Source organism: Phocoena sinus, chromosome 9 (genome assembly GCF_008692025.1).
Source record: "Phocoena sinus isolate mPhoSin1 chromosome 9, mPhoSin1.pri, whole genome shotgun sequence".
NCBI lineage: Eukaryota > Metazoa > Chordata > Mammalia > Artiodactyla > Phocoenidae > Phocoena > Phocoena sinus.
Genome location: NC_045771.1, coordinates 51,223,098 through 51,241,770, shown reverse-complemented (window position 1 = coordinate 51,241,770; position 18,673 = coordinate 51,223,098). Strand labels below are relative to the sequence as shown.

Here is an 18,673-nt window from a genome sequence, read left to right as displayed (position 1 = left end):
GGACAGTCTCAGAGACCTCTAGGACAATATTAATCTCACCAACATTCGAATTATAGGGGTTCCAGAAGAAGAAGAGAAAAAGAAAGGAACTGAGAAAATATTTGAAGAGAATATAGTTGAAAACTTCCCTAATATGGGAAAGGAAATAGTTAATCAGGTCCAGGAAGCACAGAGAGTCCCATACAGGATAAATCCAAGGAGAAACACGCCAAGGCACATATTAATCAAACTATCAAAAATTAAATACAAAGAAAAAATATTAAAAGCAGCAAGGGAACAACAACAAATAACATACAAGGGAATCCCCATAAAGTTAACAGCTGCTCTTTCAGCAGAAACTCTGCAAGCCAGAAGGGAGTGGCAAGACATATTTAAAGTGATGAATGGAAAAAACCTACAACCAAGATTACTCTACCCAGCAAGGATCTCATTCAGATTTGACAGAGAAATTAAAACCTTTACAGGCAAGCAAAAGCTAAGAGAATTCAGCACCACAAAACCAGCTTTACAACAATGTTAAGGGAACTTCTCTAGGCAAGAAACACAAGAGAAGTAAAAGACCTACAATAACAAACCCAAAACAATTAAGAAAATGGTAATAGGAACATACATATCAATAATTACCTTAAATGTAAATGAATTAAATGCTCCAACCAAAAGACATAGACTGGCTGAATGGATACAAAATCAAGACACATAAATATGCTGTCTACAAGAGACCCACTTCAGACCTAGGGACACATACACACTGAAAGTGAGGGGATGGAAAAAGAGATTCCATGCAAATGGAAATCAAAAGAAAGCTGGAGTAGCAATTCCCATATCAGACATAATAGACTTTAAAACAAGGACTATTACAAGAGACAAAGCAGGACACTACATTATGATCAAGGGATCAAACCAAGAAGAAGGTATAACAATTGTAAATATTTATGCACCCAACATAGGAGCACCTCAATACATAAGGCGAATACTAACAGCCATAAAAGGGGAAATCGACAATAACACAATCATAGTAGGGGACTTTAACACCCCACTTTCACCAATGGACAGATCATCCAAAATGAAAATAAAAAAGGAAACACAAGCTTTAAATGATACATTAAACAAGATGGACTTAACTGATATTTATAGGACATTCCATGCAAAAACAACAGAATACACTTTCTTCTCAAGTGCTCATGGAACATTCTCCAGGATAGATTGTATCTTGGGCCCCAATCAAGCCTTGGTAAATTTAAGAAAATTGAAATCGTATCAAGTATCTTTTCTGACTACAACGCTATGAGACTAGGTATCAATTACAGGAAAAAAATCTATAAAAAATACAAACACATGGAGGCTAAACAATACACTACTTAATAACCAAGAGATCATTAATGAAATCAGAGAGGAAATCAAAAAATACGCAGAAACAAATGACAATGAAAATACAACGACTCAAACCTATGGGACGCAGCAAAAGCAGTTCTAAGAGGGAAGTTTATAGCAGTACAGTTCTACCTCAAGAAGCAAGAACCATCTCAAATAAACAACCTAACCTTACACTTAAAGCAATCAGAGAAAGAAGAACAAAAAAACCCCCAAAGTTAGCAGAAGGAAAGAAATAGTAAAGATAAGATCAGAAATAAATGAAAAAGAAATGAAGGAAACAATAGCAAAGATGAATAAAACTAAAAGCTGGTTCCTTGAGAAGATAAACGAAATTGATAAACCGTTAGCCAGACTTATCAAGAAAAAAAGGGAGAAGACTCAAATCAATAGAATTAGAAATGAAAAAGGAGAAGTAACAACTGACACTGCAGAAATACAAAGCATCATGAGAGATTACTACAAGCAAGTATATGCCAATAAAATGGACAACCTGGAAGAAATGGACAAATTCTTAGAAACGCACAACCTTCTGAGACTGAACCAGGAAGAAATAGAAAATAGGAACAGACCAATCACAAGCACTGAAATTGAAAGTGTGATTAAAAATCTTCCAACAAACAAAAGCCCAGGACCAGATGGCTTCACAGGCGAATTCTATCAAACATTTAGAGAAGAGCTAACACCTATCCTTCTCAAACTCTTCCAAAATATAGAGGAGGGAGGGACACTCCCAAACTCATTCTATGAGGCCACCATCACCCTGATACTAAAAACAGACAAACATGTCACAAAAAAAGAAAACTACAGACCAATATCACTGATGAACATAGATGCAAAAATCCTCAACAAAATACTAGCAAACAGAGTCCAACAGCACACTGAAAGGATCATACACCATGATCAAGTGGGGTTTATCCCAGGAATGCACGGATTCTTCAATATACGCAAATCAATCAATGTGATAAACCATATTAACAAACTAAAGGAGAAAAATCATATGATTATCTCAATAGATGCAGAGGAAGCTTTCAACAAAATTCAACACTCATTTATGATAAAAACCCTCCATAAAGTAGGCATAGAGGGAACTTACCTCAACATAATAAAGGCCATATATGACAAACACACAGCCAACATCGTCCTCAATGGTGAAAAACTGAAAGCATTTCCACTAATATCAGGAAAAAGACAAGGTTGCCCACTCTCACCACTGTTATTCAACATAGCTTTGGAAGTTTTAGCCACAGCAGTCAGAGAAGAAGAAGAAATTAAAGGAATCCAAATCGGAAAAGAAGAAGTAAAGCTGTCACTGTTTGCAGATGACATGATACTATACATAGAGAATCCTAAAGATGCTACCAGAAAACTACTAGAGCTACTCAATGAACTTGGTAAAGTAGCAGGATACAAAATTAGCACAGAAATCTCTTGCATTCCTATATGGTAATGATGAAAAATTTGAAAGTGAAATTAAGAAAACACTCCCATGTACCACTGCAACAAAAAGAATAATATATCTAGGAATAAACCTACCTAAGGAGACAAAAGACATGTATGCAGAAAATTATAAGACACTGATGAAAGAAATTAAAGATGATACAAATAGATGGAGAAATATACCATGTTCTTGGATTGGAAGAATCAACATTGTGAAAATAAGTATACTACCCAAAGCAATCTACAGATTTAATCCAATCCCTATCAAACTACCACTGGCATTTTTCACAGAACTAGAACAAAAAATTTCACAATTTGTATGGAAACACAAAAGACCCTGAATAGCCAAAGCAATCTTGAGAAAGAAAAACGGAGCTGGAGGAATCAGGCTCCCTGACTTCAGAGTATACTACAAAGCTACAGTAATGAAGATAGTATAGTACTGGCACAAAAACAGACATTTAGATCAATGGAACAGCATAGAGAGCCCAGAGATAAACCCATGCACATATGGTCACCTTATCTTTGATAAAGGAAGCAAGAATATACAATGGAGAAAAGACAGCCTCTTCAATAAGTGGTGCTGGGAAAACTGGACAGCTACATGTAAAAGTGTGAAATTAGAATACTCCCTAACACCATACACAAATATAAACTCAAAATGGATTAAAGACCTAAATGTAAGGCCAGACACTATCAAACTCTTAGAGGAAAACATAGGCAGAACACTCTATGACATAAATCACAGCAAGACCCTTTTTGACCCAGCTCCTAGAGCAATGGAAATAAAAATAAACAAATGGGACCTAATGAAACTTCAAAGCTTTTGCACAGCAAAGGAAACCATAAACAAGACAAAAAGACAACCCTCAGAATGGGAGAAATATTTGCAAATGAAGCAACTGACAAAGGATTAATCTCCAAAATTTACAAGCAGCTCATGCAGCTCAATATCAAAAAAACAAACAACCCAATCCAAAAATGGGCAGAAGACCTAAACAGACATTTCTCCAAAGAAGATATACAGATTGCCAACAAACACATGAAAGAATGCTCAACATCATTAATCATTAGAGAAATGCAAATCAAAACTACAATGAGATATCACCTCACACCAGTCAGAATGGCCATCATCAAAAAACCTACAAACAGGGCTCCCCTGGTGGCGCAGTGGTTGAGAGTCCACCTGCCGATGCAGGGGACACGGGTTCGTGCCCCGTTCCGGGAAGATTCCACATGCCGTGGAGCGGCTAGGCCCGTGATCCATGGCCGCTGAGCCCGCACGTCTGGAGCCTGTGCTCCGCAACGTGAGAGGCCACAACAGGGAGAGGCCCACGTACCGCAAAAAAAAAAAAAAAAAACTAAGAATAGAACTACCATACGACCCAGCAATCCCACTAATGGGCATATACCCTGAGGAAACCGTAATTCAAAGAGAGTCATGTACCACAATGTTCATTGCAGCTCTATTTACAATAGCCAGGACATGGAAGCAACCTAAGTGTCCATGGACAGATGAATGGATAAAGAAGATGTGGCACATATATACACAATGGAATATTACTCAGCCATAAAAAGAAACAAAATTGAGTTATTTGTATTGAGGTGGATGGACCTAGAGTCTGTCATACAGAGTGAAGTGTGAAAAACAAATACCGTATGCTAACACATATATACGGAATCTTAAAAAAAAAAAAATGGTCATGGACAACCTATGGGCAAGACGGGAATAAAGACGCAGACCTACTAGAGAATGGACTTGAGGACACGGGGAGGAAGAAGGGTAAGCTGGGACAAAGTTAGAGAGTGGTAGTGTATATATGGACACATATACACCACCAAATGTAAAATAGATAGCTAGTGGGAAGCAGTCGCATAGCACAGGGAGATCAGCTCGGTGCTTTGTGACCTGCTAGAAGGGTGGGATTGGAAGGGTGGGAGGGAGGGAGACACAAGAGGCAAGAGATATGGGGATATATGTATATGTATAACTGATTCACTTTGTTATAAAGCAGAAACTGACACACCATTGTAAAGCAATTATATTCCAATAAAAAATGTTAAGAAAAAAAAATGCTACACCTTGGCTCATCTTGCATTCTCTACCTGGAGTGTCCTTTCACCTAGCTCTCCATTCCCTTCCTTCGTCTCAATCCTACACGTCCTTCAAGGCTTGGCTCAGATGCCCCCTTCTCTGCAGAAGAGTCTCCCATGGCCTCTCTGTGCTCCCACCACACCTCAGCATCTTATTTACAGCAAATGTTACACCCCTCCTTGTCTCTCACATTGTGTGTTTATAACTGTCCTTCCCAGCTGGAGGGAATGTTCCTTGAGAGCAGGGGCTGTGGCTAATCCATTATTATTATACATAATAAATAGTATTTAATAAAGTGAAAATGCCTTAGCCTAGTGGTTCTCAAACTTTAGTGAGTATCAGAATCACCCGAAGGGCTTGTATAAACAGATAGCTGGGCCCTCCCCTCAGTTTCTGATTCACTAGTTCTGCAGTGGGGCCCGAGAATTTGCGTTTCTAACATGTTCCCAGGTGATGCTGCTCAGCAACTTGTGGAACCACACTTTGAAAACCACTGCCTCAGACTACACCTCAAACCTCAAACTGCAAGCCTTTGAAAACGTGAACACAGTCACATGTCCAAAAATCTCCTGCAGGAGGAAATCCTCTGGAGCTGGGTGTCCTTTACATACGTGTAGATTTCATCTTGTCCAAACAGTTCAGCCTAAGAAGGCAGTGATCAGCTCAAGGCCACAGAGGCAGAAGCACTTCCGGGGCTGGATTCATCCTCTGATTCTCTGACTCCTACTTCTGTGCTCTCCACCACACAGAGGGGCCCTCTGGTCAATGACCCGACTGCACCACAGCTCTGCCACCCAGCCCCTTTGTGACTGTGGGTAGACTACGTAAGCCCCCCTAGGCTTGTGATAGTCTGGGGTTCTTTGAGTGGAAGCAAGAGAAAATATTCCGGCAACTGAAACAAACAAAAAAATGTACTGGGAAAATATTAGTTTCAGGAAGTAAGGAGGGGCTGGAGAGGAAAGCACGGGCACAGCTTCATGGGACCTGGAGCCAGACTATAACAATGCCGTGTGGACAATGCCGTGTGGACAATGCCGTGTGGACAAGAATGGTTGGGTCAGGACACACCCTTGGCAGCAGAATCTCCATGACCCTCGGCATTGGACCCAGATTCCAGCCAGAGGCATCTGACTGGTCTGGCTCCCAGGGCCACCCACAGCCGAGGAGAATGGGGCTCCTCGTTCTAAACCCTAAGGCAAGAAGTGATCCCTCAAATAGAAATCAGGAAGGGTAAATGGATGCTGGACAACCAAAGAGCAAGTAATTGCTCCCCAGCCTCTGTTCGGTCATTGGTAAACTGTTATGCGGACAGCTACCTCATACATTATTGGAAGATATAATGAGATTGTAAAAGTACAGCACTAAAACTGGCACAGAGTAAGTGCTCCACAGTTACCTGCTGCCATTGCTATTATTACTGTTCTTTGCAATTACCATCACCCCCTTTAAAGTCAGGATGGTTCCCCATTCCCTAAAGACCCCAACAAGCTCCAAAGGACACTTCAGTTAATTCTATAGAAATCTGCTTGAAGCAACTCTGAACCCATAAGAAAAACCCAAGTGGGTCTTCCCTGCATTCTTTGAGGTCAAGTACCCCTCGTCCACTTCATCTCAGATGCTAGACAACAGAACTACACTCGAATTGGAGCCAGCAAGTTATTTTAAGTTATTTAAGTTATTTTAAGCCACTTCCATGGCCATGCTGGAGAACAGGTTGTTAGATCTCATTCGGTTTCAGTTACAAAGCTGGTAAGAACTCAACTTTGGATTCAGTTCCCAGTAGCAAATAAACACACCTGTGTGTATCATCACAGCAATTCAAACCCTAGGGAGAGGAATTAAACCCCTCCTCCTACTCAGTTCCACCTGGCCTCCGGCAATCAGCAGAAAGACACAGAAAGGGCAGGACTTCACTCCTGTCATCCCCTTCTGAGGATTCCCTTTCCTCCTCCTCCTCCTTCAGACCATCAGCAGCCTGAATCATGACCTACAGAAAAATGGAATTTTTCTCTCCAGGGTCCCAATTAAAATCCAGACTCATTCCCTTGGAGCTACAGATCCTCGCTGTAATTAACAAATTCTCTGTGACTGTTTACTATCTCCTTGAAGGGAGGTTCCACATCTGTCTCAGTCATCACCATATCCCCTGTACCCAGTCTGGTGTCTGGCACACAGTGCGTGCTCAACAAACACGCATTCAGTGTATGGACAAAGATCATACAGCATGCTTTCCTTCTAGAGAGGCATTTACTTCAAGTTTAATCATGTTTGTGAGATTAATAAAATATATTATTTAGCTTCTGCTTCTAAACATTTCAGATCACTGCCCACCACAAATGATTCGGAGAGGGATATTTGTTTCATAAGACTTAAAGTATAAATTTCTTGTATTACAGCATTTGATATCAAGATAGAAAACAAGTAAGGGAATCTTTCACAGTACTACCTTTTAATACACAAGTGGAGAAATGTTATATTGAGAAGTGTTTGACCCACACAACATTAAAAACAAACAGATTTTAATATTTTAACCATAGAGAGTAAACAAAAGAGTAATCTTGATTGTATACTGGCAGTCACAGATCCTCTGATGATCTCTTTTTGGGGTCCTCTCTGCAATTGAATTCTGTTCTGCTTTATATTCAAGCTACTTTTCAATTCAGGTCCACTGTCTCACGATCTCAGAAATCACAGATGAGGAAGAATATCCTCTGGGGTTGTCCATCTAGCTTTACACCCCCTCAGAGAGCTGGGTTTATTACCTCGGCTATTCTTTTGTGAGTAAATACAGACACCTAGACAGCGACAGAATGCTCATCTAAAGAAATTTTATATGAAAGCAATTTGTTTCTCAGCTTTAAACCCACACATTATCATTATTATTTAAAAACCATTTTCCACTCATATTCCAGGGGTCTTGGGGTGTCTAGAAACAATCATATTCTGGCTCCCAAACAAACAGATTTAAGCAGAGTGATTATAAAGCAAGTCCAGCGAAAATTCAATTTCAGGGTATAAACAGTGTGACTAAGAACAATAAAATTACCAATACACTTTCCATATTTTTTCTAAGATGAAGGAAATATTTCATCAACTCCAAAACAAAAGAATCAGACAAATAACTAAAGGAGCACTTCTTCTACTCCTTCATGTTGCTATTCCATTTATGATAAAAGAATTTTAAAATTTTCACATAGATGAAGTAAGCCCAGGAATGACATTGGAAGGCTACAGTCTGCCTGCTATAAGCTTCTACAAAGAATCATCTTGGAACAAATTAATATTTTTCAATCTTTTCATATAAGAGGACTTCTTTGTGAAAAATATTTTGCTCCAGACTTTTAAGAAATTCAGGTGTCTTTCATTTTTTACCTACTATGAAAAGGTTCAAACATATACAAAACTGTACAGCAGCACTGTCCAAGAGAAATGTAATATGAACCATATAAGCAATTTTAAGTCGCCAATTACAGAGTAAAAGAAAACAGGTGAAATTAGTTTTAATTATGTATTATAACAATCCAAAATGTTACCATTTCAGCATGTAAGCAAACAATAAAAAATTATTGAGATAATTTTACATCCTTTTTCGAACGAACTCTCGGAAACTCAGTGTGTATTTCATACCTACAGTACAGCTCACCAAGAATTAGCCACACCTCAAGTACGCCACTGCCACATGTAGCCAACGGCTGCCCCAGGGGCCAGCAGAGATGGGGAAAAGCATTAAAAAGCCCGTGAACTCACCACTCCGCTTCAGTCAACTCACACACAGCCTGGCTTCCTCTATTCTCCCTCTCCACCCCCAGGATATTTTAAAGCAAATCCTAAAAATAGTACCATTTCATCCATGTTCAAATTTCCTTGATTGTCTCCTAATATTTTTTTTAACAGTGGATTTGTTCAAATCGGGATCTAATCAATCAACTATGAGGATCTCTTTTTAATGGCAATGTTTTTTGATGACAGCTGCATAACAGGAGCTATACTTTTAGTAAAATGCTTTATTAATTCAGATGTTTATTACACATCTGTCTTGTGCCAGGTACTGTTCTAGCCCCAAGACACAGCAGTGAGCGAGACTCAAAGGAGCTTCCGGTTTAAATCCTGCCTGCACAGTCGGATTGTTTGGGGAAGGTTTAAAAAAAAAACTCCAGTTCCATCTGGCAAATGGATAAATAAAACGTGGTCTATACAAACAACAGGTTGTTATTAGGCAATAAAAAGGAATGAAGCACTGATTCATGCTACAACAGGGGTGAACCCAACTATAACATGCTAAGTGAAAGAAGCCAGACACAAAAGCATGATTCCATTTTCCTGAAATGTCCAGAATAGGCAAATACATACACACCTAAAGTAGACCAGTGGTTGCAAGGTGAGTAGGGAAACTGCTAACAGGTGTAGATTTCTTTTGGCAGTAATAAAATGTTCTAAAATTAATTACAACATGACAGTTGCACAACTGTGAATATACTAAAGACCATTAAATTGTATACTTTAAATGGGTGAATTGTATGAAATGTGAGTTATAACTCAATAAAGCTTTTATAAAAAAAATAAGTAACTGGATAAAGTACGTTACATTCACACAGTGGAATACTAACACTGTAACACAGAATGAGAAAATGTCTTTGAAAAAAATTCCATGGGCTTCCCTGGTGGCGCAGTGGTTGAGAGTCCGCCTGCCGATACAGGGGACACGGGTTCTTGCCCCGGTCTGGGAAGATCCCACATGCGGCGGAGCGGCTGGGCCCGTGAGCCAGGACTGCTGAGCCTGCGCGTCCGGAGCCTGTGCTCCGCAATGGGAGAGGCCACAACAGTGAGAGGCCCGCATACAGAAAAAAAAAAAAAAAAAAAAATTCCAGGGACCAGCCCTCTTCACCCCATGCCACTTGATTCAGAAACTTTGCAAGTTGGGCCTAGGTAGGGAAAAGCTTTTTAGACCCCTAAGTGATTCTAATGTAAGCCAAATGAGAGTCAGTTGTTCCATGGAAGATCCAGTCAAGTGACCAGCAGTTTACACAACGGTACGATAACTGCTCCCTCCAAAACAGATAGGCACAGAGTGCCATGCATGTTTTCCAACTTCAACTTGGAGGCAGCAGCAGAGGAAGTCTTCCTATAAGTGACATTCAGGCTGAAATGTGATGGATGAGTGGGAACCAGCCAGGTGAACATGGGTGAGAAGGAAGACGTTGTAAAGAGGACATAACTTCATGCAGAAACTGGGAGGCCAGAATACATTATTCATGGCCCTGGCGATATAGGTGGGGAGCTGAATTTAGTTCAGTGTGACTAGAACACACAGAGCAAAGTGATGAGCTATGAGCCAGAGGTGATTCATAGAAGATCTAGTAAGTCAGGTTTAAAAATGAGAAATATTCATTGATCAATAAAACATTGATGAAAATTTAGTTTCGATTCCATAACAGTTTTAATATACTTTTAATAACAACTTTACGATATATATGAAAAATAGTGTATATAAGATGCAAGATATTTACCCTACAGACAATGCTTGTTTATTTTTACGGGTTTGAGATCTCCTTACAATATCTGCAAGGTGAAAACAACCAGAATAAGTGCTTTTCGTGGATTTAAATAATTAGGATTTCTATTGCTTCATCATAAATTGATGAAGGTATTACAGTATTGTGGATCAAAAAGTAGGAAACAAAATGCCACATTCCAATTACTTTTTTCACAAAATATTCTAACAGCGTATAACCACATACAGTTGTTTCTACTCTTTTTTAATTGTGCACCTACTATGGATAGCATACGAGGCTTAGCGATGTGGGGATACAAACAGAAGGAATAGATACTAGTCCTGCCTTCAAGGCATCTACAATGTAGTAAGGGAGCTAATACATTTGAATAAATAACTAGGCCAGGAGGCACTGGGGTGGAGGAATGTGTGGGGTGGGTATGAAAGAAAGTGCTGAAGAGTGTGTGTGTTTTAATGCTATGAGAGACTGAGTTCAGAGAGATGATTCTGGCAGAACTGGTTTATGAGTTCAGCCTTGAAAGACCTGGGGTTTCACAGGTAGAGGCAATGAAAGAGCTTTCTAGGCAACAGCAGTATAAGAGCAAAGGCAAAATGCCCTGTTGCTGAATACAGTTCAGGCTGGGGAACAATGGGTGAAGGCAGACACTGAGCCCAGGCTGCCGGATCCCGACTTTAGGCTAAGGAGTCTACCTTAAATGGGGAGAGAAAGGACCAGGGGTTTGAGTCTCAACTCCACCTTGTATTAGTTGTAAAGTAGTTGCAAACTTAACTTCTCCTCGTCTCATCCAGAGATTGGGGGTATAATAACAGTGCCTGCTTTGCTGTTGCTCTGAGGATTAAACGCAATTTTAAATCCACGTAAGGTACTCATGACCGTACCTGGCACAAGAAGGTCAACAGCTACTGCTGCTGTTATTAATATTATAATTATTATTAACTATATAAGCCACTCAAGAAGTTTTAGCAATATAATGACAGTATCTAGAGAATTTACCTGACTGTGATATGAAGGCGGGGCTGAGGGAGACAATGTAAGCTATGTTAGGACAGAGTAGAGAAGTCCCTAAGACTCTGAGCTAAGATGCTGCAGGGGCAACTGGAAGGCATGGATGTGAAAGACAAGAGGGAGGAGAGATACGAGCTGGGGTGAGTATAAACATGGTCTAAACAGTAGTGACTGGGAAGTTAAGAAGGACATTTCCAGAGAAGGGGGATAAAAGCTGACGAATAAGATATAGACAGGAGGGACTTCCCTGGTGGTGCAGTGGTTAAGAATCCACCTGCCAGTGCAGGGGACACGGGTTCGAGCCCTGGTCTGAGAAGATCCCACATGCCACAGAGCAACTAAGCCCATGTGCCACAACTACTGAGCCTGAGCTCTAGAGCCCATGAGCCACAACTACCGAGCCCATGTGCCTAGAGCCCGTGCTCCACAACAAGAGAAGCCTCGACAGTAAGAAGCCCACACACCTCAATGAAGAGTAGCCCCTGCTCGCCGCAACCAGAGAAAGCCCACGTGCAGCAACGAAGACCAAACAGAGCCAAAAATTAATTAATTTTAAAGAAAGATGTAGACAGGAAAGGAATTCACAGGCAACTATAAACAACTCTCAGTTCTGAAGCCTCCTTCAACTTAACAGCCTCCATGTTCCTCAGTGCCCTACAGTTCCATCATTTCTGTGGGCGTTCTGGGTTGAAGGATTCTCCAACCCTCCCTGGAGTACTCTTTTTCTTTTTATAAATTTATTTATTTATTTATATTTATTTTTGGCTGCACTGGGTCTTCATTACTGCACGGGGCTTTCTCTAGTTGTGGTGAGCGGGGGCTACTCTTCATTGCAGTGGCTTCTCTTGTTGCGGAGCATGGGCTCTAGGCACACGGGCTTCAGTAGCTGTGGCATGTAGGCTCAGTAGTTGTGGCATGTGGGCTCAGTAGTTGTGGCTTGCAGGCTCTAGAGCACGGGCTCAGTAGTTGTGGCTCACAGGATCTAGAGCACAGGCTCAGTAGTTGTGGCACACAGGCTTAGTTGCTCCACGGCATGTGGGATCTTCCCAAACCAGGGCTCGAACCCATGTCCCTTGCATTGGCAGGCGGATTCTTAACCACTGCATCACCAAGGAAGTCCTGGAGAACTCTTGAAATGGAATTAACAATTAAGAAAATATAGTACTGCCAAGAGGCACAGTATAAATGAAACCGTGGATTATCCATCATGTAAGGAAAAACATTATACTACCCCTAAAACTGGAATGAAGTAGAAGAAAAAAGGGATCTCTAATTTCTTCCCATCCTCTATTTTGCCATTAGCTCTTCAGGTAGTAACCATGACATACTTAGCTAACTTCTTGCTCTCAGTTTTACTACAAGAGAACAAAGAGTCGAAATGTAGTTATTTTGCCAAAAGGTTGCTGCAGAAGCTTCTGGAACTAGTAGTGGTTTCTAACTCTCCATTCTACATATGGGAACAGAGGTACTAGCTGGTCTTCCAGTACTTTCCTTAAGAGGCAGAAAGCATTACTGTGTTCAGAGTTCATTTACCACAGTGGGTAAAACCCATCAGATTTCTTTTTAGATTTAGGTGAAAGTAAATTTAAATCCAGGTGAAAGGAGAATTTCCTTTCCTCCTACATTAAATGTGCCTCATCTACCAGGCCCACAAACCATAAACTCATCCACAAATATCAATGGCAGTAAGAGTCTCAACAATTCAGAAAATAGTACAACTAGACTCTTATTGGCAGTGGAAAGTTTATAGCTCAGCCTCAGGTGGTTTTAATATGCTGTAACATTGAACTCTATCATAATGAGTTAACATCTAATTAAATAGTGGGAGGAGAAATTTCAGTCTAGTGGAAGGAGCTAAAGATTTACACTCAGAAAGACTATTAGTAAAAATCTAACTCAGCAATCTACTACTGACCCTGGGCAGGTCCCCAAACCTAGGCTGCAGTTTCTTCATCTATAAAATGGAGATAACCTCACAGCACTGCCATCAAGATGGCGAAGATGAAAGAATACAGCCTATGGCAGCCTGGTAGTATCTGCTTTACAGCATAATTATTAGCTATTATTGAAACTAAATCTCAGTAATGATAAAATCTTTTGGTTAAGCAATAGCTTTTGTTATAAATAAAGCTAAATGTCTACTGGCTGTAATGGTGGAAACCACATTTTAGTTTCTTGGAAGCAGCCCAGCACAATAGAGAGAAAATGAGCTGGAATTCTAGTTCTGCCAGGATAATCTTGGGAAAACTGGTTAACCTGCTGGAGCCTCAATTTCCCATCTAGTTAGAAATACCTAGCTAATAAGACTATATACCAAACAGGGTGGTGTGCTAGTATGTTGGTGGAGGGGATGGTCATTTAGCTTGGGTGCGTTTCAGCCCAGGCCTGCCTAGTTGGTCTCCTTGGGCCAGATGGGGGGCCTCACCTTGAATGATGCTTAGAGGTAGAGTGTGGGTGATCAAAAGTTAGACCTACACCTTTACCTGTCTATGGATGGATCTGTTTTGCAGCTGCAGCTTAAAACATTTCTAGATGCCCTCATCCCAGTACTCAAACTCTGAGGGTCAGGGCAACATTGTTGGTGGGGGGGGGGCGTTGGTCAGATGCACCTCAGCGCAATCCCCAGACACATCGAAAGCGACAACTTCACAGCTCCCCTCATCTTAGAGTCCTGACTATAGAAGAGACTGGTAGTTCGTGAGACGGAGGAGGGAGAGTACAAATGTGAGTAAGGTGGCTGGCAAGTTGCATTACCGAAAAAGGGAGGCGCGCCCTGACCTAAGAAGTATCTGGACGATCTAGAACAATGCCCATTAGTGACTCCAGAAGCTGCAAACGCTTCCCAGGCTGCTGGGAAGCCCGAAGGGACAAGTGCCCTCAGACCGCAGCCTGGGTGCCGGAAAGTGGAGCAGGCCGGGTGGAGCAGGAGGCGGGCGAGCCCGAAGCCTGCAAGGCCAGCGCCTCCCAGGTGACCCCGGCGCGCCCCAGCCCGCGGATGTGGTGAAGTCTCGCGCTCGGCCCAATCTAGCTGGTTTCCTGTGCCTCCCGCCCCGGCGCCGCGCCTCCCGGCTGCCCAGGACAACGCTCGGAGCCGCATCCTCCGGCGCCCCGACCGAGGCTCGGCGCCTTCTCGCCGTCAATCCCGGCCAAACCTTGCCTCTCAGGAGAGCACTCCAGGGCGGGCAGCACTCGGGCCCTAACTCCCGAGAGGCCGGCACCGAGGGCGACTCGGGGCTGCCCCCACTGACCGGTTGTTCCTCGGCGACAGGAGGCAGACTCCAGGCTTGCTGAGACCGGCGGCACCCCCCATACCGCAGCCCTTCCGAGCCCGCGCCACGGCCCGGGGCCCCACCACACCCCAGCGCCATCCTGGCGGGCATCCCGACTCTTACCTGCACGCTCTGCCGCCGCAGACGCCGCCTAGCTCCGGGGGTCGTCCACACACGCGGGAAGAGGCAAACCCGGCTTCTTCGGTCCCCCAGCAACGCACAGCTAATAGTTCCCTCACCAGCCGCAGGAGACAGGGGTGGGGAGGGCTACTCGCCTACGGCCGCCCGGGCCAGAACCTGCGCCGCGCACTGGCCGCCTGGCTCTCGGCTCCCCTTGTTCCGCCCGGCTCGCGTGCGCTGTTATCGCTCACCCAGTTCCCAGTACTTTGCCCAGAACTTCTCCGCGCGCGCCGCCAGGCGATTAGCTGGAGTGGGGAGCTAGGGGCGTGAGCGAGGAGGAGGAGCCAGAGCCCGCTCTGGGGCGGGGCCACGTGGGGAGGGCGGGAGGGACGGCAGAGTGACCCACACTCCCACCAACCAGGAGTCGCCTCCGGGGAAGGAGGTGGGGCCATGCACCTGGAAAAAGCACCGATTCCATGACGCAGTCAGGGGAGGCGGGAAGCCGGGTTCCCGACGGGTGCGAGGGGTGGAGGGAGGTGAGAATTGCCTCTGGGCGGGGGTAGGAGTTCCCGGCGGCCCAGCGCGCTATATGCGTGCCCTTGACACTCTGTAAATGTTTGTGGAGCGGCGTTTCCGGGCCAGGGAGGGAGGAAGAAGTGAGGGCGGCGCGTGAGAGGCTGGTTAAAGGACACGGTTTCAGAGGACACACTGGGCGAACAGGCAAAGAGGATTCGACCTCTTGAACTCAGACCGAGGCAAAGGGATAGAGAAAGGAAAAAATCACGTGGAGAAGGGAGGATTGCAGGCACGGGATGACGAAGGACAGAATCCCCATGGTATCCGGCGGGAGGCTGTGACCCCGACATCCAGAGGCAGTGATGCAGATTGGTGCCGGGTCCCAGGAGGAGACATGAGGGGAGCGTGGTTGTTTATTGTACGCAGTTCATGTGTGAAGGGGAGGGGAGAGAAAGCATCACAGTTACAATTAAAATGCAGGAGCTCCATGATAGACGAGAAATCCCACCCTAAAGCTCCTAAACCGGGGAGCTACCACAGACGTATCGGAAAGAGCGTTCCAGGCAGAGGGAGCGGCAAATGCAAGGTGTGTAACCTCGCTGAAGATCCTTCTAACCTACCTCACCGAGCTAGACCTTGACTGTGGCTCTCTAGGCGCGCTGTCTGTCACAGTGTAGGGGCTCCAGAATATTAAATTCCAGTGCCGCCCACCACCTGCGGCACTCGACACATTTCCAGCCTCCTAGACGACCCCAAATAAGGTTTCTGAGGTTATTGCCGGAGCCACGCTATCCGCATTTCATTCTTCGCGCTCGGTTCTCCGCTTTCTGGGGTCGTGGAATGTCTGGGATTGTCTGTCTTGGACCTGGCAGGCGAAGAGCGAGGGCGGGAGGACCCCGACAAGCTGCCGAACAAACCCACCGTTATGCTGCCCGCGCTGGCACTCGGAAAACCTTATTGGAGAAGATTTAAAATCCAGTGATTTGGAGGTTCTTAAATCATCCCCCTGCACCCGACCAACGCCCGGTGGATGAAAGCTTCTGGCAGGCGCCCGGACCATTCATTCTGAACTCATGGAGTCACCCTGCCCACGCCCGTTGTTTTCCAGCCCTCCTTCCGTTTTTCGGTAATTCCTCTCAGAAGGAGAAGCTCAATTCCACCCCCCCCGCGCCCCGCTTCAAGCTCTTTTATTTCTCTTTATTTCTTTAACTTTCTCCATCACCCACCCTCACCCTGTTTCATGAGCATTGCTTTTTCTGCGGGAGACAAGCCTTAAATCCGAAAGGAAGTTATTTGTATAGGGCTTTATTGTTAAAACTACCATCCCGTTCTTCGCTTTTCCTTCAGTTTCTTCCAAATAACCAAGTGTGTATTTTTTTTTCTATTTGTACTGAGGCAGTTAATTGGACAGCATGAGAATTATTCATATCGTGCCTTGCTTCCAAGAAAAAGAGGAATCTTACTGTGTCTTTTCAGTTTCATTTCCTCTTCCTAAATAATCTTCCAGGCTCACCAGCTCCTAAAAACAAAAGGGAAAAAATTAAAGTTGAATACAACACAGAGCTAATTATTCTTGAAAAAGATTGTTATGTCCTAAAATTAGCTTTCTCTTCAGAGTTTTATTTTAAAGCAAGGATCTGAATGTCTACTCCAGCGAGATCAGTGGTTCTATAGTAAGAGCTTCTAAAGACCCTCTTGGAACTGTTGGAACAAATACTTCTTATCTTTAGAGAAACACACACCACGGTGGAGATTGTTCACACTTGGCTGAATGTTCCTAGCTTCTGAAATTCGTAATAGGTGAGTAGGTGTTAAAAGAGTTGATGTGTTTTCATAGTAGAGGAAGATGATGATAAAGGAGTTTAATGGAGGCCTCTAGAATCTGACTACCTGGGTTCCTCTCTTATGATGACCACTTCTTGATTCTGAGAGCACCTTTCTTTTTCTGCAAAAGAGAGGCAGTAATTGTATGTATTGGGCTCCAGGAAGAGTTTCATCCTCAGTCTGAAAAATGACTTTCACATGGCTTAACTCAGAGTTCTCAGTCTCAGCACTACTCACATTTGGGGCCAAATACTTCTTTGTTGCGGGGCGCTGTACTGTGTGGTTAGCAGCATCTCTGGCCTCTACCCACTAAATTCAAGGAACCTCCTCTCCTCCCACAACCAAAAATTTTCCAGACATTGCCAGATGTCCCCTGGAGGGCAAAACCACTCCTGGCTGAGTACCATTAGCCTAGCACATAGTAAGTGCCCACAGATTAGGACGCAGTATAAGGAAGTGCTTAAAGATACGGATTTCCAGAATGTAAACCTCAGGCAAATTTTGCTCCCATAAACCTCATCTTCAAAACAGGAATCATAATAATGCTAACTTCTTAAGACTGGCTAAGGATTAGATGAATGTGTGCATATAAAAGCAATTTGGATAATGCCTGGAATATGGTAAACTTAAGACATGAGCTTCTATTCTCATTTTCTTCCTGTGGAGTGAAGGCATTGGACTAGATCAGAGATGACATGGCTTATTTACTGATACTCCCCTCCCTGCCTCATGCCAGACATCACAATGAAGTCAAGGCTGTCGCTTCCGCTTAGCCTAAATAAGGTAAATAAGCCCTCAGAATCCTTCTCAACACAATGCTTTAGGAAGCAGCTACTGATAGAGCAAGGTCAGCAGGTGATTCAGGTGATGCTGAATCACCATGCTGAAGCTACATAAACTTCAAGCCATTTTAAGAATAGGATCTTAAATCGTCATAAGATTAGGGTATCAATCTTCTTGAATGGTGACTACAAGACAAATGTGATGAGAAGGAATTATCACCTCATCAATGCCTTTTATGAAGGAAGGGGAGAGAGTTCCAGTATCTTGACTATAATCATACAGCCTATGAGTGATTAGAGGTTGGGTCTCCTACCCTCTTAAAGTGTTCCCTTTTGCCACTGCTACCACTTGTGGAGCAAACACTTGTCTGAAGCGGTGATGTAAACCACCATCCTGTATACCCTTAATTCATTTTTGTTCTCCTTTGCTTTTATCTGGGAAATGGATCAAAGTATTTAGTTGCATAGGAACACCTTGTAAGCATTCTCTCAAAAGTGTTAGTCCTCATGACTGAGGAACGCACATGAATTCACCAATTCCTTCATTAAATAGAGAGAGACTCCTCCTTTATATAAGGGATCATTGAGAGCCGGCATTTTAAGAGATCCAAAGTTGAATCAGTGGGTGTCCCTGCCCTCAACCTTTTTAAAGTTTCGTATATTGGGCAGACCAGACATGGATATAAATAACTACAATACAAGCTAAAAAACAGAAAATGTCCTAAGAGAGGTACCAAA

The 18,673-nt window shown here is 43.4% G+C and overlaps 2 protein-coding genes across 3 annotated transcripts in view; one reads left to right on the top strand and one right to left on the bottom strand.

Annotated features, from left to right (window-relative positions):
* Nucleotides 1–15,081, bottom strand: part of OSBPL3 (oxysterol binding protein like 3) — a 206,624-nt gene extending 191,543 nt beyond the window's left edge. The window contains exon 1 of the mRNA XM_032642739.1: nucleotides 14,817–15,081. The gene's annotated coding sequence lies outside the window, so the exon portion shown is untranslated. The remainder of the gene's footprint in view (nucleotides 1–14,816) is intronic.
* A 418-nt stretch (nucleotides 15,082–15,499) lies between these two features.
* The window catches only part of LOC116759424 (thymosin beta-10-like), a 10,703-nt gene continuing 7,529 nt past the window's right edge, over nucleotides 15,500–18,673 (top strand). The window contains exon 1 of one of the 2 annotated variants that reach the window (XM_032643177.1): nucleotides 15,500–16,455. The gene's annotated coding sequence lies outside the window, so the exon portion shown is untranslated. Of the gene's footprint in view, nucleotides 16,456–17,096; nucleotides 17,130–18,673 lie in introns of those variants that run through there. The other variant, XM_032643178.1, reaches the window with a different exon arrangement.